Source organism: Mauremys reevesii, linkage group 1 (assembly GCF_016161935.1).
Source record: "Mauremys reevesii isolate NIE-2019 linkage group 1, ASM1616193v1, whole genome shotgun sequence".
Taxonomy (NCBI): domain Eukaryota; kingdom Metazoa; phylum Chordata; order Testudines; family Geoemydidae; genus Mauremys; species Mauremys reevesii.
The window spans coordinates 202,749,912-202,767,636 of record NC_052623.1 but is presented as its reverse complement, the minus strand read 5'-3'; the positions used below and the strand labels follow the sequence as shown (position 1 = coordinate 202,767,636).

General features: G+C 39.7%; 1 protein-coding gene and 1 long non-coding RNA gene across 3 annotated transcripts in view; one reads left to right on the top strand and one right to left on the bottom strand.

Moving 5' to 3' along the window:
* The window catches only part of LOC120387096, a 257,617-nt gene that overhangs the window by 53,392 nt on the left and 186,500 nt on the right, over positions 1-17,725 (top strand). Inside the window, exon 2 of the long non-coding RNA XR_005590029.1 lies at positions 15,635-15,759. This is a non-coding gene — a long non-coding RNA (uncharacterized LOC120387096). The remainder of the gene's footprint in view (positions 1-15,634; positions 15,760-17,725) is intronic.
* The window catches only part of COL8A1 (collagen type VIII alpha 1 chain), a 109,338-nt gene that overhangs the window by 57,135 nt on the left and 34,478 nt on the right, over positions 1-17,725 (bottom strand). The window lies entirely within an intron of this gene.

The window sequence follows — 17,725 nt, the reverse complement described above, 5'->3', positions numbered from 1 at the left end:
ACAGAAGCAGCTAATGCCATGACTGTCACTTTTATTTAAAATAAATAAATTGAATTGTCCAGATGGTTACCCCGTTAAGTTTATCAGATTTTTGTTCTGCAAAAAGAATTCCACATATTTTGCTCTTTGAAAAGAATCGTGTTAATCACTCCTTGGTTTGGCTGGATAAGGAAAGGTACCTTGCTTTCTATTTAGTGAAGAAAGAAGATAAATAGGACAGGTAGCATCAGCCATTGGCACGCAGGAGCACAGTCCATCAAACTAGAACAAGGCATTAATCGCTTCATGTAATGTGATCCAGTGATGATAATGCCGGTATTGTGAATCGCCACTGCATGACCTACGTTTTCTTGCCATTTAGCATAGTCTTCTTTTTGACCCAATGCCTACATAGAAGGGGGCCCAATCCAGATGCGTGCTGCGTGCCTGAACAACTGCAGTTCTCAAGAGGTGCTCAGCACCTTGTGGTTTGGGCCCAGATTTTGTTCAGTGTTAGAAGAAAGCAGTGAGAATTTCTTTCTAGATGAACAATGGATGTTTCAGATATGAACATGAAAGAAGAAAAATACTTTGAAGGCCGCAATTCAGCAAGGTATTTAAGCACACAGGAAATTTAAGCATGTGAGTGATCACTTTTATGTCCATGACTTGGGACCACTCACATACTTAAAATTATGCACATGCATAAGTGCCTTGTTGAATTAGAGCAAGACCATGTTTCTCATCAGGTATTTTAAACCAATATTAATGATTTTAGTCTGACAACACCCTTATGAGGCAGGTAAACATTATCTTTGTTTAAAGGTGGTGACTTGCCCCACATCACACAATAGCAGATCCAGCAACTGATCCAATGACTCCTGAATCCCAGTTCCTTGCTCTAACCACTATAGGATACTCTGCCTTTGCAGATCCTATGTAAAAATCTGACACTTTCTAAAATGAAGACAAGAGCAACTGTTAATAGTGGCATGTTGCTCCAGTCTGGACAGATTTATGATTTTTTTTCATACTACACAGAAGAATTTAAACATATGAACTGGAAACAAAACTTATGCTAAAACAGCAAGAAGAATTAACGATTAAAATTTCAGAACTAAATGCATGGTTTTAATGATGCAGCTCCTATAGACTTCAGTAAGTGCATTACGTGGATAAAATCATTAGGAATCTGTGCAATGCTTTGGAGATCTAGCTGTAAAAATCTTAACTTAAGCCAATGAAAGCAAGAAGTTCCTTTTAGTTTGCCTCACTGTCTCTGAGTAATTCCCCCTTCTTTCTCAGTTAACATAGTATTTCATCGTGATCTAAAATTATAAGCAAAAAATATATTTCCTTTCATTTGGTTCTAGTAACTTAGAGCTAAAAATCAATAGGAGTTAGGCACCTGGGCACATGTCTCACTAGATGCCAATCTGCATTTTTAGGTACCTAATACCTTTAAAAAACTGACCCTGAATTCCTTGTAATAAGGCTACTGGAGAAATCAGCAGCTGGGACGTGCGTGTGACTTGCTGACATGCAGACACAGATGTTGCATTTCCTTTAGGCTGTTGACCTCCATAGAAATTCCGTAAAACAATTTATTCTTGTGGCACAATCTGGCTACTTATGAGATATTTACATGGAAGCGACACATAGTCACAGTACCCAAGGAGATGTTAGATGAATTCCCAAGAGATCTTCAGAAACAATGGCTTATGGCTACGATGACATTCCAACGCTGTCAGCAAAACAAACATAGACAGGGATAGAGGCACATCACCAACCCCCAACTGTATGTGAATGGCTCCAGAGTTTCAGAGGAGCACACTGAACTATGCAGTTAAGGACTCAAGGTGCCAGGAAGCTTAAAAGGAGCAATTAGGATATTGAATCTTGATTCTTCTAGGCCTTCAAAGTTAAAATTATATATCACTGCATCTTTGTGTGTGGGCACACCTGTACATACGGGTATGTGTGTGTGTATGGTGTGTCTGTACTCAGGGCACCTGGACTGAGATTTGTGTTTTGTAATGAAACCTGTGCCCTGGCGTGACTGTTGATTTCTTAGCTGAAATTTTCCCTACTTCCAACTTTTAAATTGTCTAATACATTAATTAGGGTTGGCTAGTGCTAGCCAGTATTGGTCACCTCTGTGAAAGGTACCTGTAAAAAGAAAAATTAGGTGTAAATGATATGGTGGAATTATTGTTGGGTTATTTTTGTATGCCTCTTTAAAACAAACAATAAAACCTTTCCACTTCCGTATTATTTGTTACATTCAACAAACCATCATTTTTTATCCCTTCTGGAATTGTATCAACTCTTGTAAGGAAAAATGTAATGAAATGCACATTTTTGATATATATTCATAAAATCAGAACACACAACTTGAAAGTATCCAATATTTGCCGGGTCCAGGTCCTTATCCCCAGCTGTAGCCAGCTCTGACTGGTACTATCCAACTCTTGCTGCTTTCTTTATTTGCTTATTTAAACTACCCACTCTCAGATCAAACACTTCCCTGTCATTTGTCTTAAAAGGATAAATTATAAGTACAAGTACTGTACTAACTGCTGTCTAGCCTATTCAAAGAAATTATTGTAGAGACCATAAATACGAATTGCATACTATCTAATATTGTTTCCTGGTATTCTCGTGCAGAAAGATGCCATATTGTGTTAACTACATAGATGACAGGATCTCTGGTTATTACTCCAATTTTTAGTACTGGCAGACACAAAGAAAGAAGGAAACACAAATCACATTCCCCATTGCTAATACCCAGATAACTGAATTGTTGGGCAGTAATGCAGCTTTACTCACTGGCTAAAAGAGAAAGCCAGCACAGAAACATTTTGGGCATGTGGCACCTCACAGCATATAGAAGAGGTAAAGCCTAATTTTCTTTTCTGTTCTAGTCTCTAAGGCCCTGAGTTAGTAAAGTACTTAAACATATGCCTAATTTTAAATATGTGAGTAGTTCAATAGGAATACTCATTTGCTTAAAGTTAAGCATATGCCTAAATTCCTTGTTGTGTCAGGACCTTAAACCCAAACTGCTTAGAATGAGCAAAACCAAGCAAATCTCAAAATCTAAATTGCAGAAAACTTTATTTTTTTTTTTTTTTCAGCAGCATTTTTCTTTTATATGAAATGAAAATTGTTGATCATTACTTACACAAGAGGATGTACCAATTCTATCCACCTCTGGAGTAGGAAATCAGACAAAGATTATCTACCAGCACTCCATTTTAAAAATCATTATATTTATCCCTTTCCATCAGACAGTAAAATGTTTTGGGTTTAGAGAGTGACAAGTTTTGACAGCATATTCAAAAACACCATCGTTGTGAATAAAACCCTGCTGTGGGCTGCAAAGGACTTTGTTAGCTACTCTTTTTAAGGCAAGATGTTAAGTGTTTCCCCCATTACAGACAATTAGGAGAATTTTTTCAGTACTACTATTGTGGAGATTGAATCTATCTAAGGAGCTCAGGGCCGGCTCCAGGCACCAGCTTATCAAGCAGGTGCTTGGGGCGGCAACTCTGGAGCAGGGCGGCACTTTCAGATATTCGGCGGCAATTCGGCGGAGGGTCTCTCACTCCCGCTCAGAGTGAAGGATCTCCCGCTGAATTGCCGCAGATCGAGATCATGATCGTGGCTTTTTTTTTTTTTTTTGGCTGCTTGGGGCGGCAAAACCCCTGGAGCCAGCCCTGAAGGAGCTTATATGGTACCCATCTCCATAGTATCTGAAAAAAGAACAGGAGTACTTGTGGCACCTTAGAGATTAACAAATTTATTTGAGCATAAATTTGTTAGTCTCTAAGGTGCCACAAGTACTCCTGTTCTTTTTGCAGATACAGACTAACACGGCTACTACTCTGAAACCATAGTATCTGAGAGCCTCACAATCTTCAATTTATTTATCTTCACAACACCCCAGTGTAGCAGGGCAGTGCTATTATCCCCATTTTGCAGATGGGGACCTGAAGCACAGAGACTAAATAAATTACTCAGAGTCACACAGGACATGTGCAGTAGAGAAGGGAATTGAAACTGGGTGTTCTACATCCCAGGCTAGTGCGCTACCCCTGGACTATCCATCCTCTCTGTAGGCAGGGGCGGCTCTAGGAATTTGGCTGCCCCAAGCAGGGCGGCACGCCGCAGGGGGCGCGCTGCCGGTCGCTGGTCCCGTGGCTCCAGGGGACCTCTTGCAGACGTGCCTGCGGAGGGTGCGCTGGTCCCACAGCTCCGGTGGACCTCCCGCAGGCATGACTGCGGAAGGTCCGCCGGAGCCGCCTGCTGCCCCAAGCGCGCGCTTGGCACGCTGGGGTCTGGAGCCGGACCTGTCTGTAGGAACATCAAACCTGGTCCAAGGTCAACAGGGCAAATACTGGAACAGGGACCGTCGCATGTTTCAAAAGATCATGAAATGTACCCACACTTTAAACTATATTTCAGCTGGAGTGCACCTTGTGGCCACAGACTAGCCTCTTAAGAGTTGGTATGGCAACTTCCACCTTTTCATGCTCTCTGTATGTATACATATCTCCTCACTATATGTTCCATTCTATGCATCCGAAGAAGTGGGCTGTAGCCCATGAAAGCTTATGCTCAAATAAATTTGTTAGTCTCTAAGGTGCCATAAGTACTCCTGTTCTTTAGACTAGCAATAGTGAGCCCTGAGGAATGTACCGAACAATCTTAAGCACCGAATTACTGTCTATTTTTAGACTCTGTAGTTAGCTAATTAGAACATGCAGCACACAAGAAAAGTGTTCCTTCCAAGATGGGATTTCTTTTCATAATTTCAGCAACTCAAAGTGATTTATTAGAGAGACTCAGATTAGAATATTTAACAGGTGACTGAGCTGTAATACTATACAAAGACACATCAAAGTGTCTTTGATGACATAGCAGCCACAAGATAAAGTATACCACAGGCTAGAAATGATAGTCTGCTCCATCTTGCATTAGTAATAGAGAAAACTATTGCCAAAGGACCGATTTTAATTAATAAAATGGTCTGGCAAAAGGAGAATGTTAAGCGATGTCTCTAAATGAAGCATTTCTTCTCAAATATTTATGCAGCCAGGGACAGTTTTTATACTGCAGAATACAGTAAGTTCTTTCACTCAGTTGAACTCCCACAGCCAATTTAGGAACAGAAAGAACGTTGGGACAGGAGTATAACTAGCAGGCAATTATGGAAGCAATTCATGCCATAAAAAGCCAGCAAGAGTCCAGAGCTTGATGGATCCTTGAGACAACTCTATAAAGATGTGCTAATAATAATTTGCAGGCAAATGTCTGAGTCTGCTTTGGACAGGAAGCTTTAGAATCCCAAATGATAAGAATGTTCCTAATCATTGTAATCCTCAAGCTTTTGACCGTACCAAGTGAGTGTAAAAAAATATAGATTGATTTCCATAAAAAAGGTAGACTGTAAAATACTGGCAATGGTTCTGGGAGGCAGATTAGAAAAAAATCCTCTCAAGTATAATTCAGTTTAACCAAGTAGGATTCAGTAAGAACAGGTTGCTATTTAATGACGTTAGATAGTTAGTGACATTTTTAACTTGCAAAGTACAGTCTTACACCAGCCACTTCTGTAGCTGGTTAGAAGGGTGAGGTGAGGCTACTTGTTCTTACGCATGGCAGCCAACTGAAGTTGGGTGATGGGTTCTGTGAATAGATCAAATATTCTAACTATATGTGCATGAGAGAAGTAACTGCTAGAGTAACCCCCCCACATCTCTTTCAATCTTGAAATCACATGCTATCTAGGTGCTAAAAACTATTTGCAACAGCAGTTCTTCCTAGGGAACTTTGTTCCTTCCTCCCGGATGAAGACCTAGCTACTATGATCCATATATTTGTCACTTCCAGACTGGATTATTGTAGGTCACTGTACCTGGAGCTGAATGTGAAGACAATGCATAGGCTGGTACAGCTAGTACAGAATGAGGCTGCCTGCCTTCTCCCTGGCTTGGGCCACTGTGAGCGTATCAGCCCTTGCTCAAGTCTTTCCATTGGTTTCCAGTCAGCTTTCAATGCCAATTTAAGGCCTTTGCCCTACATTTCAAAGCAGTTAATGGATCAAGCCCCAGGTACATCCAATTCTGAATTTCAGTCTAGGAACCTGCTTGACAGCTCTGCTCTTAGGGGACAATACAGATTGCAAAGCCCATGACAAAGAGCATGACAGCTGGCGACAGAGAATTCTCCATTGAAGGGATCCAGCAATGGGAAAATACTTGTGGAGAAGATCTGCTGAATCCAGAGTCTGACTGACTTTAGGAAACACTGCAAAATCTTCATCTTTGAAAAAGCCTTTTTGTCATAAGAGACAATCATGACATTGACACCTGCTTCCACTCAGTAAAATCCTACCAACTACAAAAAAGAGGAAACTAATACAATCTAAAACAAACAGAGTTTTGACCCCAAAAACAGAGAGAGAAGAATCCATGAAGTCCATTAGAGACGTAACTCTTGCTATTAATTTTACATGGAAGGCGCTCAGTTATTATAGCGATAAGTGGCAGTATAAAATCCTAAAACATATGAGAATTTGCCAGAATCCTTGATTACTGGGAATTAGAACAATACAAAGAACTAATGTCTGTAGTTGGAAACACTGCAGATGACCAGCCCCAATCAAATAGCCTCTCTTTCACTGAAGCTTGTTCATGACTTTGGTTCCATATCTAATCACAGTACAAGGTTAATTAGGAAAAGTATTAGGTCTGGCCAATGTTGAAGGGATGTTCCAATTCTCAGCGGGATAGCTGGAAGCTTAAGTGGATGCCTGAGAGGTTAAACTATTTGGCTTTGATAACAGTGATATCAAGGACATAGTTAATTTAAACTTAAGATAAAGCTTGATGAGGAAAGATGGGTGGAACTGCAAATGTGACACTGATATCAAATACCATTCATTAGGATGAATGCTATTCCCAGGATTCCATACCTATGAACATCTTACCCTTAAATATACCCAGTACGTCCATATTACTTCTATGACGCATGGGAAAGAAGCCTAAATTGTTTTTGGATGTATTTGAAAGAGGTACAAACAGAGGTGAAGGGAGTTCATGGTGGTTTTCCAAAATTTAACATATTACAATGTGATTCTTTGATTCTAAAACAAGCACTTTATCAGAAAAAGATGAAAAAGCATCAGTATGGTTCCTACCAGAAAAAAAATCTTTAAAGCTTTTTTTCATTAATTGGCCTGAAGTACAACTTCTTGCAAAGTTCACACACTCAAAGAGCTTGGGCGTGGTTAGCAGGAAAGTTATGCCTTTACTAGTCCAAGTCTTCTCTATGAAATAGCTCATATTCTGAGATAAAGAAGAAAAAATGTGGGCGGACTGGAGGGGATACAGAAAGGTATTCAATGTAGTCAGCCAAACATAGACAGCATTAGGTAGGGAGGAAGAACAGAGTTATTAGTTCAGGAGACCATCTGCACCAGATTGCCTATGTGATGTTGGGAAATCTCTTAACATCTTTGTGCCTCAGTTTCCTCATCAATAAAATGGGGACAATAATATTTACCTACCTCTCAGTGGAAGGTTATGAGGCTAAATTGAGCAACATTTGGAAATGCTTTGAGATCATGGGACGGAAGTTGCTATAAAAGTCCAAACTATTTGTTAGTATTCTTACTGCTGTTCCCAGACGATTTGCTCACATCATTTACAACACTCCAGCAAAGAAATCCAGTGTTGGGTAGGTCTCCAAATGAGAAACTCACATACAATAGTTCTACATTAGCAGGCTGCCCTAGAAGATCCACCCATTTTAAGGATTATTGCAGCCTGGGGCTGCATAAAATACAAAGCAGTTTCAATTTATGATTCCATTGTTCCAAAGCTATTGAGGAATCGATAGCTACAGGTTGGAGTGGAACGGGGCACTCAATCAAGCAGTGTGGAATCCCATTTGAGCAGATGTCACCACCTTTGCCTTGGACTGAAGCCTAAAGTCGATCCAGCAGAAAATAATTTTTAGTCAATTATACACCAAGGAGAATGACAACAGTTGGAATTAAAAGCAACAACACCAGTTAAGACATGGGTGGTGAAATCATGTCCATGTTGAAGTCAATGGGAGTTTTGCCTTTTACTTCAGTGGGACCAAGATTTAATCTGGGGTGGCTAATGACCATTATGGTACCTACAGGTTATGGATAGTTTATGGGACTTTTATAATATCAGGGATACTGAAAAAGGTTTAGACCTAGACTGAGGATCTATATCAGCAGAGGTCCTTGTCAGTAAACATTGTGCTGGAAGGCAGGAAGAAGTTGAGCAGGGAAATGTTAATTACAACTCACTGCACCAGCCTGGCTGTTCACTCCTCCACCAAGGGACCTACAGTGAGTTAGCTCCACCAAAAAGTGATCAGCACTGGCCAAAGAGAGGCTGTGGCCAGGTCAGCGGAGGATGTGCTGAATCAGTCCAGCCCCTGTGGCAATATTGCCTGCTTCCCCCACCAGTTTAAATTTTCCTCGTGGCTCAGGGAGCTGAAATTAGTGACTTTCTGCAGCATCTTGGGTAGTTCTAGTCCTTAATCTAAGTGGCAGGCATTTTCCCTTCATCTGAGCCAATTTGAAGCTCACATCCTATGCACACCTTTGTGGAGGCAACATGTTTTTCCTTCTTCCATGTAGTGCTCCTTTGTACATTCCTGGTTCCCCCAGGAAGTTCTGAGACCATGTAATAAGAAAAGGTGTTCTAGTGTTTCCAATTTAACCAGAAGCAAGAAAGACAGCAGTTGTACCATAAAACTCATCAGATTTGCAGCTCCGTTTTGCAGAGCAAATTTTAATTTAATTGAGGCAAACATTCAAATTTTGGATGCTTATCTCAGTTAGTCTTTGAAGCTTTTATGGTTCACACCACCTCTATTACATGTCATTACTATCTGGTCTCCTTCTTTTCATTTTCTTTTTTTTTTTTTATTAGTGTATGATTAACACCTGCAAACCAGGTTACTAAGGTTTTCAGTGCTTCAGTTATTATTTCTATGTTGCCTGTCTCCTGACTCTTTCCAGATAATATGTCATGCAACAATTATAGATACTTGGCCAAATTACACTAGTGTGTATTATACTACAATTATAGACATTTGGCACAATTCTGAGTTCATCTGTATTTTAATAAATTTACAACAGCTCCATTAACTTCAGGAGAGTTAAAACATTTGATCGATTCCAATTTTTAATGTCATCCCATAATACAAGAACAGTCGGTCACTATGACATTAACGGCTGGTATAAAGCTCTCTTTCTGAGGGTTTAAGTGGGATTTAAGTAAACCATTGGTCTTGATGTGAGGAAGGTTAGGAGACTCCTTCCTCTGAAGCATCATGTATCAGTCATTGCAGTAAGCAGGAGACTGTCTATGATGGCCCAGGATGCTGGTGCAGAAATGCAAATTCTATTTTCTCATGGTACCTGCCATAGATATTGAGCCTGATTCTCCTGTCACTTAAACTGGTGTAACTCCATGCACTTTAGTGAGATTATTTCTGATTCACACAGGTGAAACTGTGAGATGAAGCCAGGCCTGTTATTAATTTTTTTTCTTTTGCTTATTTCTTTTGCCTTCTTTGTGTTTTAGCACCATGGCTGTGTTAGTGTCAATGTTTGGTGCTTGAAAAAAATCAATAAAGTTTTAAAATAAACTGCAGCATGTTGAGGGAATGCTTATGCTGATGTAATTTTTTCCAGTAAATTCCCAGGATGCTTGTTCAAGAAGCTGGTCTGACAGATGAACTTTCACAAGCTGCAAGAATTCAGATTAGTTCTGTGCTTCCAGTGCACAGCTTAACAGACAGACACATGTGAGACTTGTGTAGAAGACCTGGGCAAGAGCCTTATGCTTATTTTGTCACAAATCACTTGGAACGAACCATAAATCCATTGCAATAAATCACCATTCCTCTCTAAAGTTGTAGGAACCATGGGAAGAAAATCAGTGAGAAAATATTTCTGAGCAGTTCCTACCTACATTCCATGCACAAGATGGTCCAGTCTCTTTAATGTAGCACAGGCCCTGACAAAGAGACAGACCCCCCCCACATTCCCCGAGAGCAAAGCTTAGGTAGGATAGTCATGCAACAGGCCAGTGGGATGTACTCCCCAACCCAGTGCTTTAGGACCCACGGAGATCTCTAACTGTAAGTGCCCCATGTTTGTACCCCAGGGTTCTCTCTTTCCTTTTGGTTTTAATGGGTGAAGTGCCCCAGAAGCCAGAAAACCAGCATAAGGGCTCTGCAGTGCTCCAGTCCTGTTTTGAGAATGTTGGCGCTTTGCACAGGGGTGATTTTTGCCTTCAGACCTGATGCCTGAAATGCTTTGTGGTACCTCGGGCTTGGTGGCTGGAAGGAAGTGGCAGTTGCCAAGGATACACAAGCCAGCCTATCTGCACATAGGGAATGGGAAACTAAGGGTGCCTTAATTTCATATCATTCAGGCACTGCTAGAATGAGGCCACTGTTCCCACTTAGACTGTATTGCAGCTCAGTGCGGCTGCTAGGTTAAGATTCTCAGTGGTTCATTTAACTATGGGGTGAGAATTGGATGCAGCTTCCCACTGAGCTCTGTAGGAGGAGTACAGAGCCAATTTAAAACTGTAGTTATCTGGCTGTCAGGCCAATTCACATCTATGTAGAAGAATCATCCAAATGCTGTGAAGATGCAATCAAAACGGCATTGGTTTATACCCTGGTCTTTAATTTTGATGTATAACAGGTCAGAGTTTTGATGTATAACAGGTCAGAGTTTAGGAGGGATGCTTTGAATCTAATAGGAATGCAGATGATTTAATCTCTGTTCAGAATATAGGTGCCAATTTGGGGTTTGATTCTGAAAGGTACTCAGTGAACACCCTCGACTCCGCTGGGAGCTGGAGGTGCCCAGCAACATGCAGGAATAGGCCCTTGAGTTTCAGCTGCAGCTAGCGTGGCTTTGAGTCTTTATACAAATCACTGTAGATGCTCTTTGACATATTTCCAGAGATGAATTTAAAGTTTCCCATTTAAATTGGACTTGTATCAGCATTGGTCTGGTCACACTTTGTGACATTTCTTAATAACTGATTGTGGCTTTTAAGCACTAGCTAATGCTGGACCAGATATGCAGAGGCCACATCTCAGCAGGTGCTACTGGGTTAATTTTGTCTGACTCTATAAGAATTCTAGCAGGGAACTCCCAGGAAATGCAACAACAGCAGCTCCACCACTCTTTCAGTGCATGAAGCCTGTGCGCCTGGTTCCACCCTTACCCCACTACTTCCCACCTCATTTCTTCTATAGTAGCTAGTGTCTGGGGGCACGGGTCACTTGCTGGAGGATTCTCTGCATCCTGAGGTCTTCAAACCACAATTTGAGGACTTCAATAACTCAGGCATAGGTTAGGGGTTTGTTATTGAAGTGGATGGGTGAGATTCTGTGGCCTGCATTGTGCAGGAGGTCAGACTAGATGATCATAATGGTCCCTTCTGACCTTAAAGTCTATGAGTCTGCCATAGCAGTAGCCAGGGCCTTCTCTTCTGCATCATTATGGTGCCTGGCTATCTGTGCAAGAGACTCCTTGTGGCTTCCCTTCCCTCAGCACACCCAGAAGGTGGGGCCAAAAAAGGAACGTCATTTAATCCATTAAAGAAAGATGTAAAAAGTAGCATTACTGCAAGTATAATTTCATTAGAACACATTACTTTGCTGTGCAGGTAACCCAGTTAAATCACTCTACTTCTACCCATATCTGATGTAGTCACATCACGTGTAATGATGTCTTTTATGTTTCAATAGTACACTGTTTAATTTCTCTTTCCCTTTTTTCCCAAATCTACCTCTAGATCCTCTAATACTCTTAACATCTCAGAAAGTCTACTACAGTAGCTACTTTATTTAAACAACAAGACTTCTCCTTTAGTGAGGAATTAAGCAATCCTCATTGGCAGCAGTCTGGTAGGGTGCTTAATTCTGAAAAGGTTGTGCAAAACCCAGGATAAACTACTGAAAGAATGTTTAAAAAAAAAACCCAAGAGCTGAAGGTTCACTCAGTTGCAGGGTTTCAAGTAAACTTGCATTAGCCGATTTCATTGTTGAGTGGCACAGAGGCAACTGTTGCCCTGTCAGCAATAGCTCAACACACTATTTGAAATAGTTCTCTGGTTTGTGTCAACACCTGAAAATTACACCATGTGAAAACGTTGTTCTGTAAATTAAAGGAAAATTCTATAATGTTTTACATAAATCCCTCTTAGCAGTAGATAACTAGGGAAACTGCGCTTACATCTGTGTTTGTTAATACTGATATTAGGCATAATCGTAACTTGCCCAGTTCAAATCATGCATCAAACAGGACTTTAGAAGGTGCAAATCAGCCATCTTTTAACAAGTATTGACTGACTCTATTGGAGTTTCATTCAAAAGTGTTTGTTTGGATTGGAGCTGTTAGTATCTATTGATAAAATTCTGAGATGTTTCTTTAGACTGGAGCACGTTTAACCTGGCACCGAGGCTGTGGACATTTAAAAAATAATACCTAAAAAGAATGAGTCAGAAAACTCATGCAGTGTCCTTTATACAGTTAGCAACTAAGACATCTGTTTTATTGCCTGTAAAGGTGCAGGACTCACCCTACGGCACCTCCTGTTGTCTTGGGAAACTAGTTCATTCAGCCTCCAGAGCGCCCTCTGCAGGCAAAGGGGTTTAGACCTGCTGCCTCTGGCTACCTGTAGGCTGCCCCTGTAACCAAGTACCTAATAGGCCATACCAGGCCTGCAGCCTGGGGCTTTCCCCAGCTCTGCTCCAGATACCTGGTTAACCTCCCTACAGCCAGGCCCTTCTCTCTCTAAACACAGAGAGAGACTATTTGCTTGAGCTCCTGGCTCAAGACTTTATAGGGCCAGCTGAGCCTGTTTCCTCCCAATCAGGTCAGGCATCTTTCCCTTCCATAGCCCTCCTCCAGGGCTGTTTTAAACCCCTCAGGACAGGAGTGGGTAATCACCCCGCTACATTGCCTAATTTAATATGATCTGTTCTTCCACCTAACTCTCATAGCTTGTTATGGGGCAACCATGAAGCATTATGTTGCCAAGAAAAAAGGTGATAGAATCTTTCTGTGTAGCGTAGAAAAGATCATACCTAGAATACTACAGTGAGTTCTCTCTACTAGAAATCTGAAGGTAAATTTTAGGGAGGTCATAGAGGAGCAACAGAAATGATTAAGGTGCTGAAAGAGTATTAGATCTAAATAGGAGTTTGGCTAAGCAACAAATGAAATGAGACAGGCCATGATAAATATGTGCAACTACTTAGGACAGCTGAGAATGGAACAGAATAATTGGATGGGACAAAGGGCATAATCAGTCATTAAGAAAAAGAATAGGTATGCTCAATATTATGAAAACAATTCTGACTGAGATTTATTAGACTAAAACTTCCATGGAAAATACTGGAAGCCTGATGGCTTGAGACATATAAACCTAGACAGGTAAAGGACTAGAAAGTACTGTACTTAGTTGGCAATGTACTGACCTAGATGACCTCATAACTGTTTTCCATCTCTAACATCAGTAGTTTTCACCTTTACCTTTCATGAGTAATCCTATTTATCCCAGTGAGATTACTCAAGGAGCAAGCTGTACCTATTAAGTGTGAATCAGGGTAACAGAGTCTGGTGAATAATGATGATAAATAGCTTTAAGGCAGCGCTCACTATTATTTGGAAAAAGCTAGTTGAAAGAAGTATTGGCAGCTAACATTGCTCTCGGGATGGGGTTTAGAAACAGCTGGGGGTGGGTGTCTCTCAGGGTAGGAAACACGGTGAGGCAAAAGAGCTGTAGACACTGAAATGACTTCTGTGTTCTCCATTGAAAAGATGAACCTAGCAAAGCCAAGTTCATAGTAATACTGTATAGCACTTACCTAAGATTTTACAGCACTAGCCATTCCTCACAAGATTTTAGGAAGTAGGTACTGGTGAATGTTGTTAATCCCATTTTACAACTGGGAAGACGGAGAGACACAGAGGTAGTAACTTGCTCAAAGTCTCTCAGCAAGTCAGTGGCAGTGCCAGGATTTAGGGTGGGATCCACAAAGATACTTAGGCACCTAACTCCCAGTTTTAGGCAACACTGTGAACCACAAAACTCCTACCAAACCCCATAGGTGCCACCCACCCAATGACTATCTAAGTATTGATCCACAGTGGAACAGTAGTAGTTGGGTTAACTAACAGTCACTGGGCCAGAGAGTCAGAGTGAGAATGACTTTAGTGGGAGCTGGATCAGGCCCTAGTTTCTGAAAAAATACAATGCATGTTTTGCTTTTGTAAACCATTGGTATTTATTTTATTTATTTAATTAATTCTATAATTTTGCTTTGCTGATGGCTATACTTTAAATAATAATTCAGTTTTTACTACCACAAGCTACACATCAATGTTGAGTCCATCTTTACATTTAATTTCAAGTTTTAAGTAAACCCTTCTGTTTAAACCAGTCCAGTACATATGTTAAAAAAGGCCACGCAGTCCACATTTTTCAAAGAGCTGATTTCCTTATTTTTTGGATATGATGATCAGATTTCAATTTCCTAAAATCTTTTTTTAATTAGATGATCTCACTAGGTAATGATATTTTTTGACTGTTTATTTTTGGTGTTTTCTGCATGCTTAACTCCCTTGAATTCAGTCTGAGTTAACCAAAAAAATCCCCAAACCTCAATTCCATCATTCAACCAAAACTATTCAAAAACCCAAGACCACCTTTTGGGGCATATTTTTTGGTATTTATCTATGTTGTTCTTGTTTGTTGTTAAATTACACATGTCCAGTTCATCTGTTTTCTTCTGTCATCTTCAATTTTTGAACAGTATCTTAAAATATTTTTATTTCATCAGGGGTGTAAATAACATGTTGAAAGCAAATAAATATGCCATTCATCTGTCAATGAACACCTGCCCCCGCGGGATATTAGGTCACCTCAATTTGTTTGTCTGGCCAGAGCTGGTCTCTTGTTGAGAATTTAAGCCAGCTTGATTCATCACCAAAATGTGAACCTGGAACTGACACTGATTTTGCAGATGTGCATAATAAAAATCCCAGGAGTTTTAAAATAATTGACTTCAGGGAAAAACACAAAGAATGTAAATAACATAATGAATCAAGTAGAAGCTAATCAATTACTCTCACCCCTGTTAAAATCTGTTTTTATTTGGCATCTTGTTGATTATTTTGTCTAAATAATAATTGTTATTTTTAATAAACCCTCTTAACTTTCCCAAATCCAGAAGATTTCTGAACTCTCTTCATGCTTATAAACAACAAAAGGAAGTGATATCATTAGATTAAGAGCTGAGAACTGGGGTGTGTGTGTATGTATGTATATCTATCACTGCAGCAATGTTCAATTTTCGAGCTTTCAGAGGGGCAAAAACTGAAAACAAAGTTTATCCTGGCGCAATGAATGCTGAAAATATCAAACATGTTTTGAAACAAGATTTCTATTCACTGCCCAGAGAAAGTGCTTTGCAGTTGTAAATTTGGGCTCCTAGAAGTGAACAGAAAAGCAGGAGTGTAGCTGAAAAAAAGACAATGCCCTACTTTCTTTCCTCTCCATTTATATAGGCTGTCATCCAAAGCTGTCAAGGAATCAAATCTTCTCAGCAGAGCTTTTCCAGGTGCTCTGTCTACTGGAAGTCAACATACAGACGGATCCAGTGATACAATGGCTACAGCAGTCCCACTGAATGGTGATGTTTGAATTCATTTCATTTCATTTCATTGTCTGTCCTGCAATTTAAGAATCTGACATTTAGATTGGTCACAGTGCATCTTTGGGGTGATTTATTTCTCTACCTACCCTTTTGATGGGAGTTATATTTTTTACATAACGATAAAGACTAACTTAACTTGCTCTTTTTTCCTCTCCTGACCTGGAATTGCATGACTTAAAATAGATGCTATTTTAATACTTGGCTTTCATTTAAAAACCCACCTACTGATCCCTTATGGAAAGTTTTAAACAGTCTCTTTAGAGATAATTTGCTTGTATACAGTAGATGGTCTGTATTTCATGTCCTGCAGTTTAAATAATCAGGAAAAGCAGATTCTATATTTTTTACAATTTTAGATCTTTCAGCTTATTCATGTCTTTGCAGTGCTGTAATTACCAAAGAAATCAATTGTGATGTCGCAAAAAGGAAAATGATGCTCAATTTTTAAAAGTGTTAGGTCTCCATTTTCTAATGGGGGCTTTACTGCAGGCTATGGTTCTGCATACATAATCAATTAAAGGTGCAAATGATGGTATTTAGAAATGCAGGCCTACATTTTCAAAAGTGATTAATAATTTTGGGTGCCCTATTTGAAACACCTTAAAGCATTTTCAGAAAAATCAGGGCCCTGTCAAGTGACTCAGGTTGGATCCTCAGAAATTGAGACATCCAAAATCACTCTCTTGAAAATTTAGATCCTGATAGAGTAGCCAACTCTGAGTCTGACTGGATATTTGTGAGCACAATCAGGTAGCTAAGTATCTAAATGCTATCACTTTATTGATTGCTAGAGCAAAGATGGACGTTTGTGTTAATATGGCCCTGTTATTTCAAGTGAAAAATTAGTACAAGATGAGCTTTTAAATAAATAATCTGTTTTCATGTAAATATCCCTAATAATAAACACCATGGTGCTGGGAACACATATAATTTATGTTACTGAGCACCAAATGGCCTCTAGCTAGAATTTAATACTTTTTTTTGAGGTGTTACTAATGATGTTGGCAGGGTTTCCAATGCAGTCCATAATCAGGAAAAAACGCAGATACTTTTGTGTTGCATTATTAACTCAAAACTTAATTTAGTGGCATGGAAAGGCACAGAAACCTTTCAAGTTAACTTGAGCTCATTTTCCAGATACTTTGTAGCTGTCTACAGTTTCATATGGACTCTTTAGAATTTTGGGGTTTGAATGTGCAAATCAAATTGAAACTCAAAGGTTCTGAAACTACATGAATCCAAACTCAGGAAAAAAAGTTTCCCATGAAACCCTATGGAGTGAGGCTCCCGGTATCAAATAGTTGTGATCAGTTGTATTTTTTGTTACTAACTTTAATCAGTGCTGTTTCAAGTGTCATTAGTTACAGCGCTTAATATAAAATATAGTCTAGGTTTAAAAAAAATCTCCGTAAACTAAAATATGTAAGGGGAGTTCTGTGGTCTTGCTAAGATGGTTCCTTAACAAAAAAATAAATCAGAAGATACGAATGCTAGAGAAGGGAAGGAGAGGATTCAAATCTCAATTAAATGATTTACAAAAGAGAATTATTATGATAATTGTTTCTCTAGCAGCCCTTATAAAAATGTATTACCATATTCCACAGAAATCAATCAAAACATTATATCTTAAGTATCAGAGGGGTAGCTGTGTTAGTCTGGATCTGTAAAAGCAGCAAAGAGTCCTGTGGCACCTTATAGACTAACAGACGTTTTGGAGCATGAGCTTTCGTGGGCGAATACCCACTTCATCGGATGCGTTATATCTTAAGTTAGAAAAACTGCAATATTTGGGTGCTCACTGAAATACAGTAAGGGTTGCTGATTTTTTTAGTCCATTTAGTGACATAAACAAAACTAGAAGTGTTGGGGGTTTTTAATGGTACAGTGAACTGTGACTTAAAAAAAATCAGTTGCATATGCATTTAAATTTATCAGTCATCAG